Below are 23,385 nucleotides of genomic sequence, written 5' to 3' on the forward strand. Positions count from 1 at the left end.
GTATTAGCGACAAGGAGAGGTTGAAGAGAATTAGGTTGTTTCCTCTGTGGGGAGACCCGATAAAAATATATTAAATTATATGGGGCATGAATAGGGTAGAAAAAGGAATAGGATGGAAAAAGGAATACTGCACGGCATAACTTTATGGTGAGAGGGGAAAAGTTTAAAGGAGATGTGTGGGACAATTTCTTTTTTTACACAGACGAGTGCCTAGAACGCACTGCCGAAGATAGTTGTTGAATGAATAACTTAATTGGCCAAGTATGTGCATATACAAGGAATGTGCCTTCGTGCTCCGCTCACAAATGACAACACAAATATACAGTTAACAATTACGAATAAAGCATAAACACATCAAAACAATAAGGATACAACATTACGGTCTAAACATGTGGGGGAAAATAAACCAGAGTAAAAAAAGAGGCTACAGACTTTGGTTATTGAGTAGAACTACTACTCGTGGAAAAAAAAGCTGTTTTTATGTCTGGCTGCGGCTGCTTTGACAGTCTGGAGTCGCCTTCCAGAGGGAAGTGCTTCAAAGATTTTGTGGCCAGGGTGAGAGGGGTCAGAGATGATCTTGCCCGCTCGCTTCCTGGCCCTTGCAGTGATTCGTCAATGGGGGGAAGGTTGCAGCCAACAACCTTCTCAGCCGATCGAACGATCCGTTGCAGCCTCCGGATGTCGTGCTAGGTGGCTGAGCCAAACCAGACCATGATGGAGAAGGTGAGGACGGACTAAATGATAGCAGTATAGAATTGGATCATCATTGCCTGTGGCAGATTGTGTTTCCTCATTGCCGCAGGAAGTACATCCTCTGTTGGGGCTTTTTGACTGTGAAGTCGATGGTGGCCTCCATTTAAGGTCCTTGGAGATGATGGTTCCAAGGAACTTAAATGACTCCACAGATGTGATTTTGGTATTGTTGATGGTGAGTGGGGGGAGGGGAGGGGGAGCTCTTCGAAAGTCTACAATTAGTTCCACTGTCTTAAGAGCATTGAGCTCCAGGTTGTTGCGATGGCACCAGGACGCCAGCTGTGTCACTTCCCGTCTGTAGGCAGATTCCTCCCCATCCTGGATCAGTCCAATCAGGGTTGTGTCATCCGCAAACTTGAGGAGCTTACAGAGGAGTCTGTGGAGGTGCAGTCGTTGGTGTAGAGAGTAAAGGAGAGGGGAGAGTATGCAGCCTTGCGGTGCTCCTATGCTGAGGATCTGCGGGTCCGAGATGTGCTTTCCCAGCCTCACATGCTGCTTCCTGGATTCCATGATGCTGTCAGGAAGTTGATGATCCACTGACAGAGTTCAGGCACAGTCAACTGGGAGAGTTTGGAGTGTAGTAGTTCTGGCACAATGGTGTTAAATGCAGAGCTGAAGGTCACAAACAGAATCCTGGCATAGGTCCCCTTGCGGTCTAGGTGCTGGAGGATGAAGTGCAGGCCAAGGTTGACTGCGTCATCCACCAATCTACTGGCCCTGTATGCAAACTGCAGAAGGTCCAGCAGGGGGTTTGTGATGTTTTTCAGCTGCGCCAGCACGTCTTTCAAAGGTCTTCAATGACGACAAAGGTCAGTGCGACAGGCCTGTAGCCATTAAGACCAGTGAATTACATATGTAGTGGCATTTAAGACTTTTGGATAGTCATATTGATATGCAGGGAATGGAGGGATATGTCTTAAGTGCAGGAAAATAGGTTATGGTCTTGGCATCATGCTAGGCACAGACATGGCGGGTTGAAGTGCCTTTTCTTGTGCTATACTGTTCTGTTTGTAACGGTAGACAAATGACAAGGACCTGATGGAATGCACCCGAGATTAAGGAAAGGCTGCAGTGATAGTGCAGTGAATTTGCTGGTTGAAATTCTGGAAAAAAAAGATAATTCCAAGAGGAAATTGGAAACAGGAAAACAGCTAATGCCATTCCCTTGTTCATAAAGGAAGGAAGTTCATGGACGTCATTAACTTCACCACTAAGTTTCACCTTGCCGTCAAATTCACCTGAACTACCTCTTAACACCTCCGACCACTTTCTTGATCTCTCCGTCTCCATAACAGGGGCCAGACTATAGACATCTACTATAAACCTATCGACTCGCAGTTATCTGGACTACTCCTCCCACCTTTCCTCTTGCAAAGGCACTATTCCCTACTCTCAATCCTCCACCTACACCATATGCTCAGATGATGAGGCTTTCCATTCTATGATATCCAAGGTATCCTTTCTTCAGTAAATGTGGTTTCCTACCTTCTGTAATGGAAAAATTCCTCACCCTCGTCTCCCGTGTCCCGCAGTTCTGCTCTTGCTCCCCCTTCCCCCAGATTGAACAAGGAGAGAATTTCCTTGATGCTCACCTTTCACCACATCACCCTCCGACACTTCCATCACCTCCAACGCGATCCCACCATCAGTCACATCTTCCCAACTCCATGCCTTCCAGAGACCGCTCCTTCTGCAACTCCTTGGTTCACTCGTCCCTTCCCACCCACCGCCTCTTCTCCAGGTACTTTCCCCCTATAACCCTTCTCCCTCACCTCCTTCCAGGGATCCCTGTAGTCCTTCCAGCTGAGACAGAGGTTCACAGGTGACTGAGATAACTGTTGAAGGTTGGAGACAGATATTGTCTGTATGGACTTTGCTAATGTATTAACAAGGTCCGACATGGTAGGCTGGTCCAAAAAGCACAGTCTGGCTAATTGGATTTAAAGGCACATTGTCGGAGTGAAAGGATGTTTTTCTGATTGAAGTCTGTAAGTAGTGTACTACATTGCTCTTTCTTGTCTGGGATATATATTAATGACTTGGATATAATTTCCAGGTGACACAAAAATTGGTGATGGTATAGGCAAAATTAGAGCACATGGTATTGGAGGTAGGGTACTGACATGGATAGAAAATTGGTTGACAGACAGAAAGCAAAGAGTGGGGATAAATGGGTCCCTTTCGGAATGGCAGGCAGTGACCAGTGGGGTACCGCAAGGTTCGGTGCTGGGACCCCAGCTATTTACGATATACATTAATGACTTAGATGAAGGGATTAAAAGTACCATTAGCAAATTTGCAGATGATACTAAGCTGGGGGGTAGTGTGAATTGTGAGGAAGATGCAATAAGGCTGCAGGGTGACTTGGACAGGTTGTGTGAGTGGGCGGATACATGGCAGATGCAGTTTAATGTAGATAAGTGTGAGGTTATTCACTTTGGAAGTAAGAATAGAAAGGCAGATTATTATCTGAATGGTGTCAAGTTAGGAAGAGGGGATGTTCAACGAGATCTGGGTGTCCTAGTGCATCAGTCACTGAAAGGAAGCATGCAGGTACAACAGGCAGTGAAGAAAGCCAATGGAATGTTGGCCTTCCTAACAAGAGGAGTTGAGTATAGGAGCAAAGAGGTCCTTCTACAGTTGTACCGGGCCCTGGTGAGACCGCACCTGGAGTACTGTGTGCAGTTTTGGTCTCCAAATTTGAGGAAGGATATTCTTGCTATTGAGGGCGTGCAGCGTAGGTTCACTAGGTTAATTCCCGGACTGGCGGGACTGTCGTATGTTGAAAGGCTGGAGCAATTAGGCTTGTATACACTGGAATTTAGAAGGATGAGGGGGGATCTTATTGAAACATATAAGATAATTAGGGGATTGGACATATTAGAGGCAGGAAACATGTTCCCAATGTTGGGGGAGTCCAGAACAAGGGGCCACAGTTTAAGAATAAGGGGTAGGCCATTTAGAACGGAGATGAGGAAGAACTTTTTCAGTCAGAGAGTGGTGAAGGTGTGGAATTCTCCTGCCTCAGAAGGCAGTGGAGGCCAGTTCGTTGGATGCTTTCAAGAGAGAGCTGGATAGAGCTCTTAAGGATAGCGGAGTGAGGGGGTATGGGGAGAAGGCAGGAACGGGGTACTGATTGAGAGTGGTCAGCCATGATCGCATTGAATGGCGGTGCTGGCTCGAAGGGCTGAATGGCCTACTCCTGCACCTATTGTCTATTGTAACAAGAAAGGTCATCCATGGCAACAGTAGGATATAAATCAGATGAAACATTGGCAGTTTAATTTAATTCCATGACGTTTAAGGTTATGTATTTTGGGGAGCCAAATAGTAGGATGTAAATGGTAGGGTAGAAAGAAATATTAATGAGCAGAGTAATCTTCAGGTTCAAGATTACAGCTCCCCTTAAATGGCATCACTAGTAGATAGAAAGATTAAGGCATCTTGTGGCATGCTTGCTTTCATGGGTCAGGTCACCAAATTTTAAAAATTGAGAGATTATAGTAACATTATAACTTAAAGTGTGGCTGAGACTGTACTGTGCATTGTGTAGACTTTAGTAATGTGGAGAGATCAAACAAGGTGGCCTTATTTTCCCCAAAGCAGACAATGCTGAGGAGAGGTGCAACAGAGGTATGTAAAATTGGAAGACATTGCATAGACAGGACCTGATTAGGAATGATCATCTTGGCGTTATACATGGGAGATCGTGTCTTAAGAATCTAATTGAGTTTTTTGAATAACCCAAAAAGGTTCACGAGGGCAAAATGGTAGACATTGTCTTTATGGCAAGACATTTATCAAAGTTACGGTCGGCTGCTCTGGAAGGTCAGGTTCCAGGAAGAGCTAGTCAACCGGATCGAGAATTTGGCTTCATGGAAGAAAGCAGAGGGTGATGGCGGAAGATTGGTTTTCAGATTGGAGGCCTGCCATTGGTGGTGTGCCTTAAGGATCAGTGTTGGGCCCATTGCAGTTGGTGGTTTATATAAATAATTGGGATGACAATGTCCAAGGCATAATTAGTAAGTTTTGCAGATGACACTAAAGTGGGTTGTATCATTGATAGTGAAGATGGTTATCAAAAGTTACAGCAGGATTTTGATCAGCTGGGGAAATGGACTGATGAATAATTAATGGCGTTTAATGCAAATAATAGATGGACAGATTCTTGATTAGAAAGGGAGTCAGGTGTTATTGTGGGGGGGGGGGGAGAGAAGGAAGGGATGCAGGAGAACGGGGTTGAGAAGGAAAGATAGATCAGCCATGATTGAATAGAGTAGACTCAATAGCTTAATTCTGCTCCGATGACTAAAACAAAACTGTGAGGTGTTACATTTTGGGAAGTTAAACCAGAACAGGACCTTCACAGTGAATGGAAGGGTCATGGGGAACATTGTAAAGCAGAGGAATCTAGGAGTGTGGGAACAGAGTTCCCTGAAAATGGTATTGTAAGTAAATAGGGGAGTAAAGAAGGCTCATGGTACACTGGCCTTCAGCAGTCAGCACATTGAGTATAGAAGTTGTGATGGTGTTATTTTATTCCTTGGAATCCAGGAGGCTGAAAAGTGATCTTAAAGAGGTGTATAAAATCATGAGCGGAATAGTTAGGTTGAATACACACAAGTCTTTTACCTAGAGTCGGGGAATCAAGAAACAAATTTAAGCTGAGAAGAGAAAGATACAATAGGAACCAGAGGGGCATCAATTTCCACAGAGGGTGCTGGGTATATGAAACGAGCTGCCACAGGGGGTAGCCGAGGCATTCTTTAATCCGACTTGCCAGAGCATTTTAGGGCCTATTTTGGTCCTTCGAATCGCCCACTTAAGTTCTTTCCTCCTTCCTTTATTTCCTCAAAGACCCAGTCTGATTCCAACCTCACATGCATCTCCTTTTATTCTTTTTGACTAATTTTGTCATCCAAGATTCCCTTACTTTGCCATCTTTATCCTTCCTCCTGACACGCCGGTTCTGAATATCGATCAACTCCCACATGTCAGATGTGGACTTGCCCAATTACAATTGCTCCGACTGTACACTCCCGAGCTCCTGGCTAATAACATTGTAATTTGCCTTACACCAATTTAGCGCCTTCCTGCAAGGACCAGTCTTCTCCCTATTAAAAACAATCTTAAAAGTTAGAGTTGTAATCACTATCCCCCAAATGCTCCTTCCCTGAAACATCAGCCAGGTTCACCTGGCCAGGCTCATTTCCCAACAAGGTCCAGGATGTTCCCTTCACGGATACGACAGACCGCAGAATGGAATTAGATCCCCCTCTGAATGTTCCAGCCACTTATATTTGGACATCTAGGCAATGGGGAAAAAAATTGATTACTCTCTACCCTATTTCTGCCCCGCTTACCATTGCTCTGCCCATCTTAACAACTCAGCAATATCATCTTGTCGCTTAAACTGTCTTGCTTTTAACGATTTAGGTTTATTATTGTCACATCTTCTGAGTTACATTGAAAAATGTTGCTTTACATGCTATCCAAACAGATCAGATATATCAGACATAATCAGTTATAACTCAAGTACAATAGAGCAAAGGGAAAGATAGAGTGCAGAACATAATTCTCAACATTGTAGCACATAATTTCCATAACCAAAGTCTCATGTTCTTAATGGGTTAGAGGTGAATCGACAGTACCCTAGCTTATGGAAGGACCATTCAGAAACATGATAGCAGAGGGGAAGAAGCTGTTTCCAAGTCTAGCTATGTGCACTTTCAAGCTTTTGTACCTTCTGCCAAATGCAAGGAGAAGGAATGACCGGTCTGGGACAAGTTTTAAATTACATTGGCTGCTTTTCCATGGTAATGTAAAATGTTGGGAGTCAATGATGGAAAGCATGGTCTGTTTGGTGGACGGGGCTACATCTAAAACACTAGCCTTACCGGAACCAACCTGTGATGCAACCAGACAGTGTGCTTTCTCTGGTGCATCTATAGAAGTTTGTTAGAGTCACTGCAGACATACCAAATTTCCTCTCTCCTCAGGAAGTAGAGATGTTGTTGTCCCGTTTTGGCTGTCTCAATAATGTGGTTGGTCCACAACAGATCATTTGTATATATTCAAATCAAGCAACTTGAAGCTCTCAACTATTTCCACATTCGCACCATTGACGTTGATTGGGACATGTGTTCCACCGTGCGTCCTGAAGTCAATAACTAGCTCCTTCATCTTGCTGAAATAAATAAACTTAAACTAAAGAATTCCATGCTCCTCCTTAATAATTATTCTGAACTTCCCCTATTCGTGAAAATGGATTATGTGTTTCTGTTACACTACCCATACCCACCTCTCTTTTTCAACTAAAACTTGAGATCAGATTTTGATCTTATCAACTAACATTAATCCTGAATGGCAGTTAATCAGAAATAATAGAACATAAGTGGTTGCTGGAAGCTTGTAGCATGCACTCATTATGCCATCCATGAAAGCAAGCAAACATAACATTTGAGAATCCCCAGTATCAAAATTGATGGGACAACCAATCCAAAACATTTACACTTTGGCAATACTGAGATTTGAGAAATGTGGTGTTGTCACATGGATTTTCAGGTCATATTCATGTCCCTACATCAATTTGTCCCTCCTGCTCGATTACACAATTTTCATTTACAATTAGGCGCTTATCGCCTTCCATAAATTCATATTGCCAATTTCCTAAATTCTTCAAACTATGTGTCTGTGTGATGCAAGCAAGATTTTCCTTGTAAACTACCTCACTGTAATTGTGCATATAACAATAAACTAAATTGACGAGTACTCATTCCCATTTTCCAATCCAGCAAAACCTCAGGCCACTAACCCCAGTAATTAAAAAATATTAACTACTACCAAAGACTGCACATAATCCCTTTGAAAGAAGTCACAATCCACTTTCTCCACCCATTGCATTCCAAAGGTAACAAGCATTCCACAGTGAAACAAAATAGATGATCCAGGATTTTCACTCAGTGATGAAAATATGATACATTTCCAAGTCCCCTTGGGCTTTCAGTTGATTTTTTTTAAAAATTAAAAACTTTTGTTAAAGAAGCTTTAACAAGTTCCTGCAGTACAATTTGTAAATGGAAGATGTCACAGCCAGAGGGAAAAAACTGAACGGCATGGGAGCAGATATGGTCTCAATCAAGCTGATGGGTCATCCTCAATGCTGGCGAGCTTGCGTTCATCCAGCCAAGTAGAAAATGTTGATTTGTGCCTTACAAATGCTAAAAAAGCTTTGGGGAAATCAGTGACTCTTCAAAAGAACATTACCTCCTCAGAGCACGGATATTTATGCAGCTGGTCAAGTTACGTTTCCGATTAGCCAATGCTGATTAGCCATTGACTTCACCAAGGGTTAGAAAACTAACTTGAAGACAAAGCTTGTTAGAGACTATTACTCAATATCTGTGCAACAGGAATCTTATTTTTCATTGAGCAGCTCTTGACTAAATCAGATCTTGTTACCTTAAGGAATGGATTGGTTTCTGAAGTGTTTCAACTGGAACTAAACTCAATTCAAGGGCTTGTCTAACCATTAATTTTAAAAGGTTAGGTTTGTACTTCAGTCCTTGAGATGCAAAGGATAATATTCCTTTAGCTTAGATAACCACCTCCGGGGTGGTTATCTCCGGTTTGTTTCCAGTTCCTCGTGCTGGTGAGGGCAGGAACAGGGAGATATGGGACCTGAATGAGTGGGTGAGGAGCTGGTGCAGGGAGCAGGGATTTAGATTCTTAGACCACTGGGATCTGTTTTGGGGTAAGGGTGGATTGTACAAAAGGGACGGGTTGCACCTCAGCAAGCGGGGGACCAGCATTCTGGCACTGCTACACGGGTGGTTTTAAACTAAATAGTTGGGGGGGGGGAGGGGTGGTTCAAATTGGATAGACAAGGATGGAGTTAAAGGGAAAAAGAGTATAGGAATAATAGGGATGGAATTCAGTCCCTTGCGAGGGGTGACATTGGGACTGATGATGTAGTCACTGTGGATAGAGTTCAGGAATTGTAAAGGTAAGAAGACACAAATTGGAGTTATCTACAGACCCCCAAACAGTAGCCTGGATTTTGGGTGTAAGTTGCAGCAGGAGTTGAAATTGGCATGTAACAAAGGTCATGCCACTGTAGTTGTGGGGGATTTCAATATGCAGATAGACTGGGAAAATCAGGTTGGTTCTGGACCCCAAGAAAGGGAGTTTGTCGAGTGCCTCCAAGATGGATTCTTAGAACAGCTTGTACTAGAGCCAACCAGAGAGAAGGCAATTCTGGATTTAGTGTTGTCTAATGAACCAGATTTAATAAGGGAACTCAAGGTAAAGGAACCGTTTGGAGGTAGTGACCCTAATAGGATTAGTTTTAATCTGCAATTTGAGAGGGAGAAGGTTAAACCAGGAATGTCAGTGTTGCAGATGAACAAAGGGGACTATGAAGGCATCAGAGGGGAGCTGGCCAAGGTCGACTGGAAAAGGATCCTAGCAGGAATGGCAGTGGAGCAGCAATGGCAGGAATTTCTGGGCATAACCCAGAAGATGCAGGATCATTTCATTCCAAAGAGAAAGAAAGGTTCTCGGGGGAGTAAGAGGCAACCGTGGCTGGCAAAGGAAGTTAGAGATGGAATAAAACTAAAAGAAAAGATGTTAAAGATAGCAAACAGTAGTGGGAAGCTGGAGGTGTGGGCAACTTTCAAAGGACAACAGAAGATAGCAAAAAGGGCAATACGGGCTGAAAAGATGAGGTACAAAGCAAAGCTGGCCAAGAATATAAAGAATATAAAGAAGGACATGTTTCCGCGCTGTATATATATGATATGATATGACATTAAAAGTGTCTTTAGGTATGTTAAGAGAAAAAGATTAGTAAAAACAAATGTGGAAGGCAGAAACGGATTAAATTATTATGGGTAACAAGGAAATGGCGGAAGAGTTGAACAGGTACTTTGGATCCGTCTTCACCAAGGAACACACAAACAATCTCCCAGATGTACTAGTGGACAAAGAGGATCAAGGGAGGAACTGAAAGAAATTTGCATTAGGCGAGAAATATTATTGGGTAGATTGATGGAACTGAAGGCTGATAAATCCCCAGGGCCTGATGGTCTGCCTCCCAGGATACTCAAGGAGGTGGCTCAAGAAATCGTGGACCATTGGTGATCATTTTCCAATGTTCAATAGATTCAGGATCAGTTCCTGTGGATTGGGGGGTATCTAGTGTCATCCCACTTTTTCAGAAAGGAGCGAGAGAAGACAGGGAAATTATAGATCAGTTAGCCTGACATCAGTGGTGGGGAAGATGCTGGAGTTAATTATTAAAGAGGTAATAACGGCACATTTGGATAGCGGTAAAAGGATTGGTCCAAGTCAGTATGGATTTATGAAGGGGAAATCCTGCTTTACTAATCTTCTGGAATTTTTTGAGGATGTGACAAGTAAAATAGATGAAGGAGAGCCAGTGCATGTAGGGCATCTAGACTTTCAGAAAGCCTTCGATAAGGTACCACTACTTTTGGTGAGCAAAATTAGAGTACATGGTGTTGGGGGTAGGGTATTGACATGGATAGAGAATTGGTTGTCAGACAGTTAGCAAAGAGTAGGAATAAATGGGTCCTTTTCAGAATGGCAGGCAGTGGTGAGTGGAGCGCCGCAAGGCTTGGTGCTGGAGCCACAACTATTTACAATATACATGAATGATTTGGATGATAGAATTAGAAGTAACACTAGGAAGTTTGCAGATGACACAAAGCTGGGTGGCAGTGTGAACTGGAAAGAGGATGTTAGAAGGTTGCAGGGTGACAGGTTGAGTGAGTGGGCAGATGCAGCATAATGTAGATAAATGTAAGGTTATCCACTTTGGCTGAAAAAACAAGGAGGCAGATTATTATCTCAATGGTGTCAGATTAGGTCAAGGGGAAGTGCAACGAGACCTTGGTGTCCTTGTACACCAGTAACTGAAAATAAGCGTGCAGGTACAGCAGGCAGTGAAGAAAGCCAATGACATGTTGGCCTTCATAACGAGAGGATTTGAGTACAGGAGCAAAGAAGTCCTTCTGCAGTTGTAGAGGCTCTTGGTGAGACCACATCTGAAGTATTGTGTGCGGTTTTGGTCTCCTAATTTGAGGACGGATATCCTTGTTGTTGAGGGAGTTCAGCGTAAGTTCACGAGGTTAATCCCTGGGATGGAGGGACTCTCATACGAGGAAAGATTGGAAAGACTAGGCTTGTATTCACTGGAGTTTAAAAGGATGAGAGGGGATCTAAAAGAGACATATAAAATCATAAAAGGACTAGACAAGCTAGATGCAGGAAAAATGGTTCCAATGTTGGGGGAGTCCAGAACCAGGGGACAAGAATAAAGGGGAGGCCATTTAAAACTGAGGTGAGAAGAAACTTTTTCACCCAGAGAGTTGTGAATTTGTGGAATTCTCTGCCACAGAAGGCAGTGGAGGCAAATTCATTGGATGAATTTAAAAGAGATAGATAGAGCTCTCGGGGCTAGTGGAATCAAGGGATAAGGGAAAAAGGCAGGCACAGGTTACTGATTGTAAATGATCAGCCATGATCACAATGAATGGCGGTGCTGGCTCGAAAGGCCAAATGGCTTCCTCCTGCACCTATTTTCTATGTTTATAAGTATTTGTGCATATATGTGCGTTTATTGTGCATATACAAGGAAAGTGCATATACAAGGCACATTCCTTGTATATGCACATACTTGGCCAATAAACTTATTCATTCATTCATTTTATACCCATGATATTTTGATGGATAATATACCATACCACTTACCAGCCCCCTCACATCTCCTTGAATTTCCACATTGTCAATCATCTCCAGACCCATATTTATGTAATATCTGCATCATTTTAAAACAATCCAAAGCATAGGCCTTTCATGAGGATGCTACAAGAGGCTGCCCAGTTATGAATGCTCCTGATCTCTACAGCTGTAAAGTGATATCCTTGAATTTGCACAAGATTCACAGAACTTCGTCGACCCTAGAATTGCAACTGCATCTCAACTAAGAAATTTGAGGAATTAGAGGGAATTCTAATTATTTGTGCTCATCCATAATATATCCAATGAAGCATCACAAAACTGTCACTAGGTATTAGAATTAAAAGCTCGGGCCATCAATTGCCCTGCCTTATTATCACATCCATCCAAACATTAATGGTCCTCTAACATTTCATTTTTTCCATGGTATAATTTAATGCAATGTGAATACCTTGAAAGTGGTTGTCTTTGCTTCTTTTTCTTACATTTAATGCATTTACCTATTCAATGGCTTCTTAGTTCTAGGTATTTGTAACTGCATGGCCTCTGCACAACATTCCTATCACTGCTCTGTCTGGCAAACCATAGCCTACTGTAAATTAATTTCACTCTTGTGGTGGAATCTGAAAGGGATATTTATGGAGTGGGATGGTATTTGGATTCAGTGTTCATTTTTAAAAAATCAGTACCATTCTGTTGAAGGAATGTCACGTCTGACTGACTTAATTATGATATTTAATGAACTAAACGAAAGGGCTGATTACGTTAGTGCAATAAATGCTGCATACATAAAATATCTGGATGAAATTTTAGAAAACCGGCTAACACTTAGATGGAAAATGTAAGAACTTAGTGTTAATGAGACAGTGGTAGCTTGTAACATATTTGGTTATGGCTTAAGAGCCAATGTTGAAATGGCTGTGTACCTGACTGGAAAGGAGACTGCAGTATAGTTCCAAGGGTTTACTGGAACAAATAGAATAATCTGAACACGAGTAAAAGAAGTTATGAGGTCACAAAATAATTTGGCACCATCCAGCTCACTCCTCGCCATTGACAAAATGATGAGGAGCTACAATAGTATGAACTGGGAAGCTGAGCACATTGGAAATAGAATATAGACAGTATAATCACAATTCTGTGGACAACAAAAAGACTTGAAAGCCTGATTTATTAAAGATAGGGTGGACCCGCTGGGTCCAAACCTCTCCTGCAAAGGTTCTTTATTAACTGAGCAGCAGGCAGAGCGGGCTGTGCGGCGGCTTGTTGCAGCCTCCACCCACCAGGCTGCCACAAGCTAGCTTCTACAGCTCCACCGGCACCACGGTGCTGGCGCAGCGTTTGGGTGGACGCGGGCACCTGGCGGTAAGTGGAGGGGGGGGGGGGAGAGAGGACAGGGAAGAGGGAGCGACTCATCCCGGCCCCAGGCAGACAGCAACAGGAGAGCGGCAGCAAGGCGCTGCGACATGGTGGTCCTGCCGGCGGCCACCTTCTTTTAACTGCGCAAGCGAGGCTGCCTGGTCCTGCAAGTGGGAGCGCACTGCGCAGGCGCGGCTGCCGGGGGCGCTGCTGCGCGGGGGGGGGGAGCGGATTCATTAAAGTTTATAACCTTAATTGCCTATAAAAATTAACGAAACACCGCAGGACAATGGTAAGGTGGGCCTAAAATTGTTTCGCTATCGTGTACCGTTTTGGCTGTATTTCGGGAATAGACATACAAATATACAAACATACAAACAAGATGAGAGTTTTAGTAATATAATAGATGTACATCTCTTTGAAGACTAAGGCGTGGATGAAATGAACAGAATAATTGGCTTTGCTAAACAAAATATCATGCTGAATCATTACACATCACTGGTTATGGCATAACAGAACTATTCTGAGCACCTTACTTCAAGATAAATACCCTCAGGAAGTGTACAGGGAGATGCACCAGGAATTTGCCAAATACAAGAAATGAACTACTTCACTAATCTGCCAAATTTAGGGAAGCTGGAATTGTTCGGAATTGTTCTCTACACAGCAATTTGCAAGTGGAGATTTAAACAAATGTGCATAAAATCAAAGGTTTTGAGAGCATTTAAGTCACAATTATTCCTTTTGGCAAGTAGGTTAATAACATGGAATAAATATCTCATGAAAGGAGAAAAATCAAGACAAAACAGAAATTTATCAAGTAGATCATTTTATCAGTTTATGAATATATAACAGTGCAATATTAAGCATTTTCCATCATACAAGACTGATAGCATTATTCCAGATTTAACGAAACAATTCAAAACATTAGATATTTATTTTAATGGTAGATTCTTCATATGCTCATAGCCTGAAAGTACAACAGTCAAAAATATTAAAAGACAAGTGTACCTTATGTTGACCAGGCCATGCTCAATGTAGAAGGATGAAAGGGGATCTTATCAAAACATACAAGATCATTAAGGGGTTGGACACATTAGAGGCAGGAAACATGTTCCCAATGTTGGGGGAGTCCGGAACCAGGGGCCACAGTTTAGGAATAAGGGGTAGGCCATTTAGAACGGAGATAAGGAAAAACTTTTTCAGTCAGAGTTGTAAATCTGTGGAATTCACTGCCTCAGAAGGCAGTGGAGGCCGTCTCTGAATGCATTCAAGAGAGAACTAGATAGAGCTCTTAAGGATAGCAGTCAGGGGGTATGGGGAGAAGGCAGGAACGGGGTACTGATTGAGAATGATCAGCCACGAATGACCACATTGAATGGTGGTGCTGGCTCGAAGGGCCGAGTGGCCTACTCCTGCACCTATTGTCTGTTGTATTTTGGAGTTGAATGAATCAATGCTTGTTACTAAGCCTCAAACAAACAAAACTTTCTCTTGAGTTGCAAGAATAAACTTCAAAATGAAAAGCCAAGAGATGCTTCTTCAGAGAGCATCTCTTTCCTTGTCAGCATCAGCATGAGGTATTCTTTTCAGCAAAGACTGAATGAAAATAAACATTTATCTTGCGTATTCAGGTAACAATGCCAGCAGAATTGACTGCAGCCTCAAACCCAAGATTTGGGTTCAAAAATCACTTTACATAAACAAAAGTGAAAAACGCATCTTTAAGCACTAATGTTCAGTGTTATTATCTTAACTTTTTAAGTTCAGCTTTCATATGCTGTAATTTGTCTAAGTAGATATCATAGAAAGCTTTGCCTAAAGTTTACAGATTATAGGGCTCCACTGGCCAGCTATAATACCCAAGATACCCAACACTCTCCTCCGCCTAGCAGAGCTGATTCTTACCCTCAACAACTTCTTCTTTGACTCCTCCCACTTCCTCCAAACCAGAGGCGTAGCTATGGGCACTCGCATGGGCCCTAGCTACGCCTGCCTCTTTGTCGGGTACGTCGAACAATCCCTGTTCCGGGCGTACACTGGCCCCATCCCCGATCTCTACCTCCGCTACATCGACGACTGCATTGGTGCTACCTCTTGTACCCATGCAGAACTCACTGACTTCATACACTTCACTTCAAAAATTCCATCCTGCCCTTAAATATACCTGGACTATCTCCGACATCTCCCTCCCGTTTCTGGACCTCACCATCTCCATCACAGGAGACAGACTAGTGACGGACTGAAGAAGGTTCTCGACCCGAAACGTCACCCATTCCTTCTCTCCCGAGATGCTGCCTGACCTGCTGAGTTACTCCAGCATTTTGTGAATAAATCGATTTGTACCAGCATCTGCAGTTATTTTCTTATACTAGTGACGGACATTTACTATAAACCCACTGACTCGCACAGCTATCTGGACTACACTTCTTCCCACCCGGTCCCCTGCAAAAAGTCTATCCCCTACTCCCAATTCCTCCGTCTACGCCGCATCTGCGCCTGGGATGAGGTGTTTCACACTAGGGCATCAGAGATGTCCTCATTCTTCAGGAAACGGGGCTTCCCCTCCTCCATTATAGATGAGGCTCTCTTCTACATCCCGCAGCTCCGCTCTTGCTCCCCCTCCCCCCACTCACAACAAGGACAGAATCCCCCTCGCTCTCACCTTCCACCCCACCAGCCAGCAGATCCAACAAATCATCCGCCAACATTTCCGTCACCTACAACGAGACCCCACCCCTGGCCATATCTTCCCATCCCCTCCCCTCTCTACGTTCCGCAGAGACCGTTCCCTCCGTAACTCCCTGGTCCACTCGTCCCTTCCTACCCAAACCACCCCATCCCCGGGCACTTTCCCCTTCTATACTCTGACTCATTACCATCTGTAATTCATCCAATAACGGTGATGTCAGATGTGGTCATGCATGAAGGAGAAATTTTTGAAGAAAAAGATTAAATGGGTTTCACAAAGGTAAGATTTAACAAAGGTAAGATTTTTCATTCAATTGTTTCCATTATAGCAAACCAGTCCAATAAAGATCGTACAGGAATCTGTACTTCGCTGTAACACTTCAGTGTATGGAATGGCTAAGGATAATGGAGATATGGTATTGAGCAATTGCGTATTAGTATCGAAAGTGCTGGAGTAACCCAACAGGTCAGACAGCATCTCTGAAGAAGATGGATAGTGTCATTTCACCCTTCACACTAATTGGGGTGGGGGGGGGGGGGGGTGAAAGTTGGAAGAGAGGAGGGGCAGAACAAAGCCAATCTTTTTTTCTAATTGCCTATATATTTTGAAACCGGAAGCACAAATTCAATTCTTTCTACAACCTATCCATTATTTCTGCTTTCAGGTTTATAATTCCACCCATTCAGTCTATAGAGTTATTGCATTCAAAGCAACACACGCACTGATATTCAACATTATATCAGCAAGCCCATTTTGCTAACTAGAATAAGTACATCATGGGTTGCCCAAAAATTTGACTTTGATCGGAGGCACGAATGGAATATACATGCCCAGACTAGTATCAGTTAAAACGCCCATCATTGAACTGGTAAATGAAGTGAAGGTATTCACAAAATGCTGGAGTAACTCAGCAGGTCAGGCAGCATCTCGGGAGAGAAGGAATGGGTGACGTTTCGGGTCGAGACCCTTCTTCAGACTGATGTCAGGGGGGCGGGACAAAGGAAGGATATCGGTGGAGACAGGAAGATAGAGGGGAGGAACAGAGGAACTATCTAAAGTTGGAGAAGTCGATGTTCATACCACTGGGCTGCAAACTGCCCAGGCGAAATATGAGGTGCTGTTCCTCCAATTTCCTGTGGGCCTCACTATGGCGGATTATAGATGAGGCTCTCACTAGGGTCTCTTCTACATCCCGCAGCTCTGCTCTTGCTCCCCCTCCCCCCCCCCACTCGCAACAAGGACAGAATCCCCCTCGTTCTCACCTTCCACCCCACAACCCAGCGGATCCAACAAATCATCCACCAACATTTCCGTCACCTATAACGGGACCCCACCACTGGCCATATCTTCCCATCCCCTCCCCTCTCAGCGTTCCGCAGAGACCGTTCCCTCCGTAACTCCCTGGTCCACTCGTCCCTTCCTACCCAAACCACCCCAACCCCGGGCACTTTCCCCTGCAACCGCACGAGATGCAACACCTGTCACTTTACCTCCCCCTTCAACTTCATCCAAGGACCCAAACAGTCTTTCCAGGTGAGACAAAGGTTCACCTGCACCTCCTCCAACCTCATCTATTGCATCCGCTGCTCTAGATGTCAACTTATTTACATCGGCGAAACCAAGCGCAGGCTCGGCGATCGCTTCGCTGAACACCTGCGCTCGTTCCGCATTAACCAAACTGATCTCCCGGTGGCCGAGCACTTCAACTCCCCATTCCCAGTCTGACCTTTCTGTCATGGGCCTCCTCCAGTGCCATCGTGAGGCCCACCGGAAATTGGAGGAACAGCACCTCATATTTCGCCTGGGCAGCTTGCAGTGGTATGAACATCGACTTCTCCAACTTTAGATAGTTCCTCTGTCCCTCTCGTTCCCAGATTTCCCTCTATCTTCCCGTCTCCACCTATATCCTTCCTTTGTCCCGCCCCCCTAACATCAGTCTGAAGAAGGGTCTCGACCCGAAACGTCGCCCATTCCTTCTCTCCCGAGATGCTGCCTGACCTGCTGAGTTACTCCAGCATTTTGTGAATAAACACCCAAGATTAATAACTTGTTATAGGGATGAATACAGATCTACATATGGAGAGCACGAACAGATCATTGCCATTCCAAAGAGCAACAAGTTCAACTGTACTACCTCATAACATTATACAAGGCATTGTAAACACAACCAACCTCAAATATATTAATATCGAGATGGTTGATCAAGAGCGCTAGAAGAGCGGAAAACACTCCTGACCCGCTGACCGGCTTTTTGTGTCTTTCTTCTGTGTAAACCAAACTCTGCAGTTCCTTCCTACACCAGAATGGATTAATTGGGTTGAATATTACTTCATTTATGACTTTTTTTCCCCCAGAAATAAATTTCATCCATAAGATATAATATAAAATGTAACAAATTTCTGGCGAGGACAACTTTAGCCAGGGGAAGATACGAAATTCACATTAGATTTAGGGCATTTAAATTGGCAATCTAAACTGAAATTTACTGGCATTTACTGGTGACACCATTATAACATTTTAACACCATCTATGATTTTCTCATACTTTATTTAAATGCTACTCGATTACTTAGAATTCTGCAAAGACTAATTCTTTTCATGAGATTAGGGGGGCACAGAACCACAGCTACTGCCACACAGCGCTAGTCTTGGGTTAGATCCAAGCCTCGGGTGCAGTCTGTGTGGAGCTTACATGTTCTTCCTGTGACCGCGTTGGATTCCTCTGGGTGCTTCGGTTTCCTTCCACAATGAAAGCCATTGAAAGCAATTTAAGCCATAAGTTAATTGGTGTCTGTAAATTGCCCCTCATGTGTAGTAAGTGAATGAGAAAGTGGGATAGCATAGAACTAATGTGAACCGGTGATCGATGGTTGAGGTGGAGTCTGTGGGCTGATGGGGCTTGATTCCATTTCATATCTCTAAACTGACTAAACTACATGGGTTGTGCAAGAAGGAACTGCAGATGCTGTTTTAATCGAAGTTTTAAAACCGAAGACGCAGGTTTAAACTTGATGGGTTATGCGCATCGCAGTTGGTAACATTAAACCAATATTCTGAGCGAACTGAGCTAAAGTCAGTGAACACCTTGATGGTATCCCAATATTCTTGATCAACACTGATCTATTTGCACATGCATCCAATGTATCAAAAATTCTGAGAATTTTCCTCTATGGTTTAGAGATCAAGTTTGCCAAAGAGCACAGAAACTATTGTCTTTCAACTCAAGTTGGGGGTTGACATAATAAAAAGTGCTGGAGTAACTCAGCGGCTCTGAAGAACATGGATAGGTGACGTTTCGGGTCAAGAACCACTAATGCTTCACCTTTTAATGTCAATTTTTACAGATTAATTTAATTGTTTTAAATCATACAATTAAAAGTTATCATTTGGCACTGACAAATTCTAAGTGGTGATATACTCAATATTAAAGAATAATTTACTGACATGATCTTTATCGTTTTTATCCCTATTCTTTCTCTCCCATTAAAAAACTACACAGTAAAGCCATAGATGTCCTAATTAGTTATTGTTAAATGTATAGAGTGACAATTTATGATTGTTATTTGGCTAAAAACAGCAAATGATTTGCATACTGGTCCGTTTTGGTTAAATATGAAGGGTAAAATTGCTGGAATCAGAAACTCAACAATTAAACACAGGATTGCATGAATATAGCCTGCCGTTCAAAATACAAGGTGATCCGAATAGAATCACCACATCCCTTTCAATTATTTAAACGTACATAATTCTCTATATCTTGCTTATATCTTTAAAAAACAATTTTAGTCAAGAAAAATCTGTGCCCATGTGCTACCATTATCTTAGAAACGATCTCGGACTGAATTTGCACGTAAGAAACTGTTTCAATGCACTCAAATTTAACTTCACCAAGAGGGGCTGTATAAACTAACCTCTGCCAGCAAACATGATATATTACTATTTACACATGTTGATACAAGTGAAATATTTTTAAATGTTACCAAATTTCTCCCACTGCCAATAGCAATTTGAACAGCAAATTTTTAAAAAAACGTTTCCAATGATCAATTGCCATAAGTTTAGAATTAATGTTCCCTCTTCCCTCCAAAAGTACCAAATCACAAGTCACGGAGGTCTGGTATCAATCACTTCCGCAGTGAGCGTCTCCGTATTTTACAATGAAACACATTTTAAATCTTTTAAAAATTTGGATTGGAATAAAGAGAGAATAATATTTGCTTATTAAAAGAGAGAATAATGTTACGCTCGGCCCTGAACATTATAAGAGGTCCAACAGTGACACCCACTTGGAAACTAAACTAAATCGCCTGCAGGACATACTACTCAGCAATAAAGTTATCGTATTCACGCCAAAGAAAATCGCACAAACGGGAACATCGGGGACCATAACCTACATCAGTTATTTCAAAGTCAATTAGTTCCAAACTTATTGGATTTATAATTCCCCTTCCCTTTGCAGTATTTATTTAGTGCCGTTTCAAAAGATAATAATAAATCTGCTCCATTCTGCTTTCAGACAAAACATTTGCAATAACCCAAGCCTTGAATTGTCGGAGTGTTTTGCTCACTCTCTTAAATCTTAAGCATTCCTTTCAGCACTATTATTTAAACTCCACAACAGATTTCTGTGAAATCACCCCTCTATCTCCAATGAGAATAAACAGTAAAGTGACAACTTCAATTTGAAAGACCTCGTTGTTCAGAGCCGGGTGACAAAAGTACTGATCACTCCAACACGAACGTTTTTTTTAAGGCTTTGAATAAGGCGAATTGCCGATGCGATGATTACAAAAGGGGAGTGCAATTGGAGGAGTCGTAGGTTGTAGTGGTGCATGTCTATCAGTTCCCGAAAGCTATCATTCTCTCGCCAGTTTCCCCCTTCACACGTTCAATTCATAAGGGTTGTGGGAGGAGGGAAGAAATGGACGCCTCTGAATCTGCTGCATTTCCACCGCATGATTACATCTGAACCGCATCAGTACATTTCCACTGCAATTGCACGGGCTGACTACAGTAGGAGGGTGCTGGCGAACCCCGCTTGGAGGAGACAGACACTGCGCCATTTCTAGAACCTTCCACCGCAGACCAACCCGCCGCCATTTTAATCAGAGAGAACCTCCCGAAATAAGTGCACTATTTTAACTTTCCCCTCTCATTTTACCCCACCCACCCCATCCCGGAGAGAGAAAAATAAATCCAACACGTTTAAGCTGTGAAACGAGTGTGGGGTGTCGACATGCCGTTACTTTTTTTTTTTAATTTTAAACATCTCACTGCCCTGTTGCGGTTGCAGTTACATTTTCGAAAATTTTAAAAATGCCCCCCCCCCCCCCCCCCGGGCAAACTGCAGCCCCGGATTTTTGTATCAATAAACGGCGGGCAGTTTTGCATCGAGGGTGAACGGCTTCATGCATGAACACCCCCCATTTAAGAGAACCCGATATTTGGATAAAGAGATCCTGGCACCGAGTTCCGTTGAACGGAATTGAAAACTTGGAGAAACCGTTTCGAAAGCGCCATGCAAAATAGTCCAAGCTCCGAATTCCAACGCGTTTTAAAAAACAGCAATACAAAAAAATAAAATCCGTCACCCCCCCCCTCCCCCCCCCGAGATAAAACTTCTCAAAAAGACCACACCGAAAGAAAAAAAAGAAATAGATTCCTGGCACATTATTGCTGTTATATTCCACCATTGGCTCGAATTTACAAAACAAAAAAAAAATCGATTAAAAATAAAGCGAGATGTTTTATAATAGAGAGGAGAAGCACAATCCCGAGGTGAATAGTTTTCTGAAAGATTCTGTGTCCAGGCGCCGAGTAATTTCGTGTTGTCCTTTTTCCGACATGTTTTGGTTTGGCCACCGAAGTCACTCCCAGACCCGAGTCTCCTCAAAGGCAAAGCGGGACAGACGGCGCAGAGAGAGACTCGCATGTCTCTCTCCCGCCTTCAAACTCCCTTTAAATAAATTTTCTACGTCTCCCTCTCACTCACTCACACGCACACACCGACAAGTCTCGGTCGTATTTTCTGTGACAAAGTCTAACCAGGATAACGTCATGTTGTTACACTGTAGCAGATCATGTTGTCGCAAGTGGACAAACGTCAGGAGCTTACATACAAAAAAATGGGCGGCTAAAATAAAAGGAGACACGGCAAGCACCTCTTCTGTCATCTTTACAAGGTTGGGAGGTGGGAGAAATACTCACAGATATTCATGTAATAACCACTCTGACAACGGCACAAATCGGGGAGGGAGGGAGAGGGGGTGAAAGCAAATCCAAACCGCGGGAGTAAAGAGCGATTCGCCATTATTATATGCAATTTAAGAGGCAAAACAGCCCACTTCTTTCAATGTTAAGTGTATTTCTGGATTACGGGTGATTAGGGCAGCGTTAAATTTAAACAAAAACAAAGTATATCGTGCATTTGGTCTTGCAAAAAAACACACGGGGTGCGCCTTGTCTTCGTTCCGGAGCTGTCGTTATCTCCGGCTATTTAAGGAATTTAAAAAACGCCAGAATGCAACTTGCAATGTCTTGCTTGCAATTTGCGGTTTCGAGCAAGAGATTAAAGCTGACAATTTTTATATGTGTTTTTTTTTTAAAACATCTGAAAGACAAATCCGCTCCCGCGATGATGGGGAGTCTTTGTTATTAATCCTGCTCTATAATAAAACACCAGAGAGAACATATGTTTCTTTGAATTTATCAACACAAATCAAACAATTTTACGATTTAAAACAGCACTAACTTGTGAGGGTGGGGGAAAAGAGAGAGAGAGTGACTCTCCAAATAACACTTCATCTCAGCCTGTCACCCCCACCCTACTCTCTCCGCCGCTTAAAAGATCTGAAACTGGCTATTATTTATTTTAATTACATTTCAGAGAGGGAGTGGGTTGAAGTACAGGTTCCTTCGATCAGACTCTACAAAATCAAAGGCTACAAACTCTGCTCCCGTCACCAGCCGATCGGCCCTCATCCCAGTCCCTTAAAATTAACCCCCTCAAAAAAAAGGAAGCAGTGCCTCCTTCACGTCTTTTCCACTCTCTCTCTCTCTCTTGCAGTTTCTCTCTCTAATTCCCAGCTCGGGTCGGTTTCAAGTCTTTGGCATTAATGCAACGTGCGTGTACTGTTATTGCTACCGCCTCTCAATTGACTTCTTCTCCCTCCATCTCCTATCTCTATTCCCAGCTCTGGTCGGTTCATCGTCTTTGCAGCGTGTGTGTGTGTGTGTGCTGTTAGTGTCACCGTCTCCTCCTCTCTCTCTCCGTCTATGTTGCTCTCTATTCCCCAGCTCGTGTTTCTCTTTGCATTGATGCTACGTGCATGTAGTGTATGTGTTGTTAGTGCCACCGTCTCCTCCTCTCTCTCCGTATATGTTCCTCTCTATTCCCCAGCTCGTGTGTCTCTTCTTTGCATTGATGCTACGTGCATGTAGTGTGTGTGTGTGCTGTTAGTGTCACCGTCTCCTCCTCTCTCTCTCCGTCTATGTTCCTCTCTATTCCCCAGCTCGTGTTTCTCTTCTTTGCATTAATGCTACGTGCATGCAGTCACAGTAGTGCGTGTGCTGTTATTGCCTCTCGATTGACCTCTCTCTTTCTTTCTTTCCCTCCGTCTCCTTTCCCTCTCTCCAACTCTCTCTCTTTCACTCCACTTACCACTTACGTAGTTTTACTCGTCACTGCTTACGGTGCGCTAGGCGTGGATGGCCGTGCTGATACGTAGCCGCCACGTCAAAGATATGCACTGAGAGCGTCACCTCCAGTCCCCTCAAACCAGGCGAGGCCGCAGCACCCGGCGCGCAGGCACCCGCGATCCT

At 43.4% G+C, this 23,385-nt stretch overlaps 1 protein-coding gene across 8 annotated transcripts in view; it reads right to left on the reverse strand.

The window, feature by feature from the left end:
* Positions 1-23,356, reverse strand: part of LOC144608045 (cAMP-responsive element modulator-like) — an 87,577-nt gene extending 64,221 nt beyond the window's left edge. For 4 of the 8 annotated variants that reach the window (XM_078425334.1, XM_078425364.1, XM_078425345.1 and 1 more), the window contains exon 1: positions 23,225-23,347. The gene's annotated coding sequence lies outside the window, so the exon portion shown is untranslated. Of the gene's footprint in view, positions 1-21,556; positions 21,580-23,224 lie in introns of those variants that run through there. The other 4 variants (XM_078425305.1, XM_078425296.1, XM_078425324.1 and 1 more) reach the window with 4 other exon arrangements.
* Positions 23,357-23,385: the final 29 nt, after the last annotated feature.

This window comes from Rhinoraja longicauda, chromosome 2 (genome assembly GCF_053455715.1).
Source record: "Rhinoraja longicauda isolate Sanriku21f chromosome 2, sRhiLon1.1, whole genome shotgun sequence".
In the NCBI taxonomy this organism is placed as follows: domain Eukaryota; kingdom Metazoa; phylum Chordata; class Chondrichthyes; order Rajiformes; family Arhynchobatidae; genus Rhinoraja; species Rhinoraja longicauda.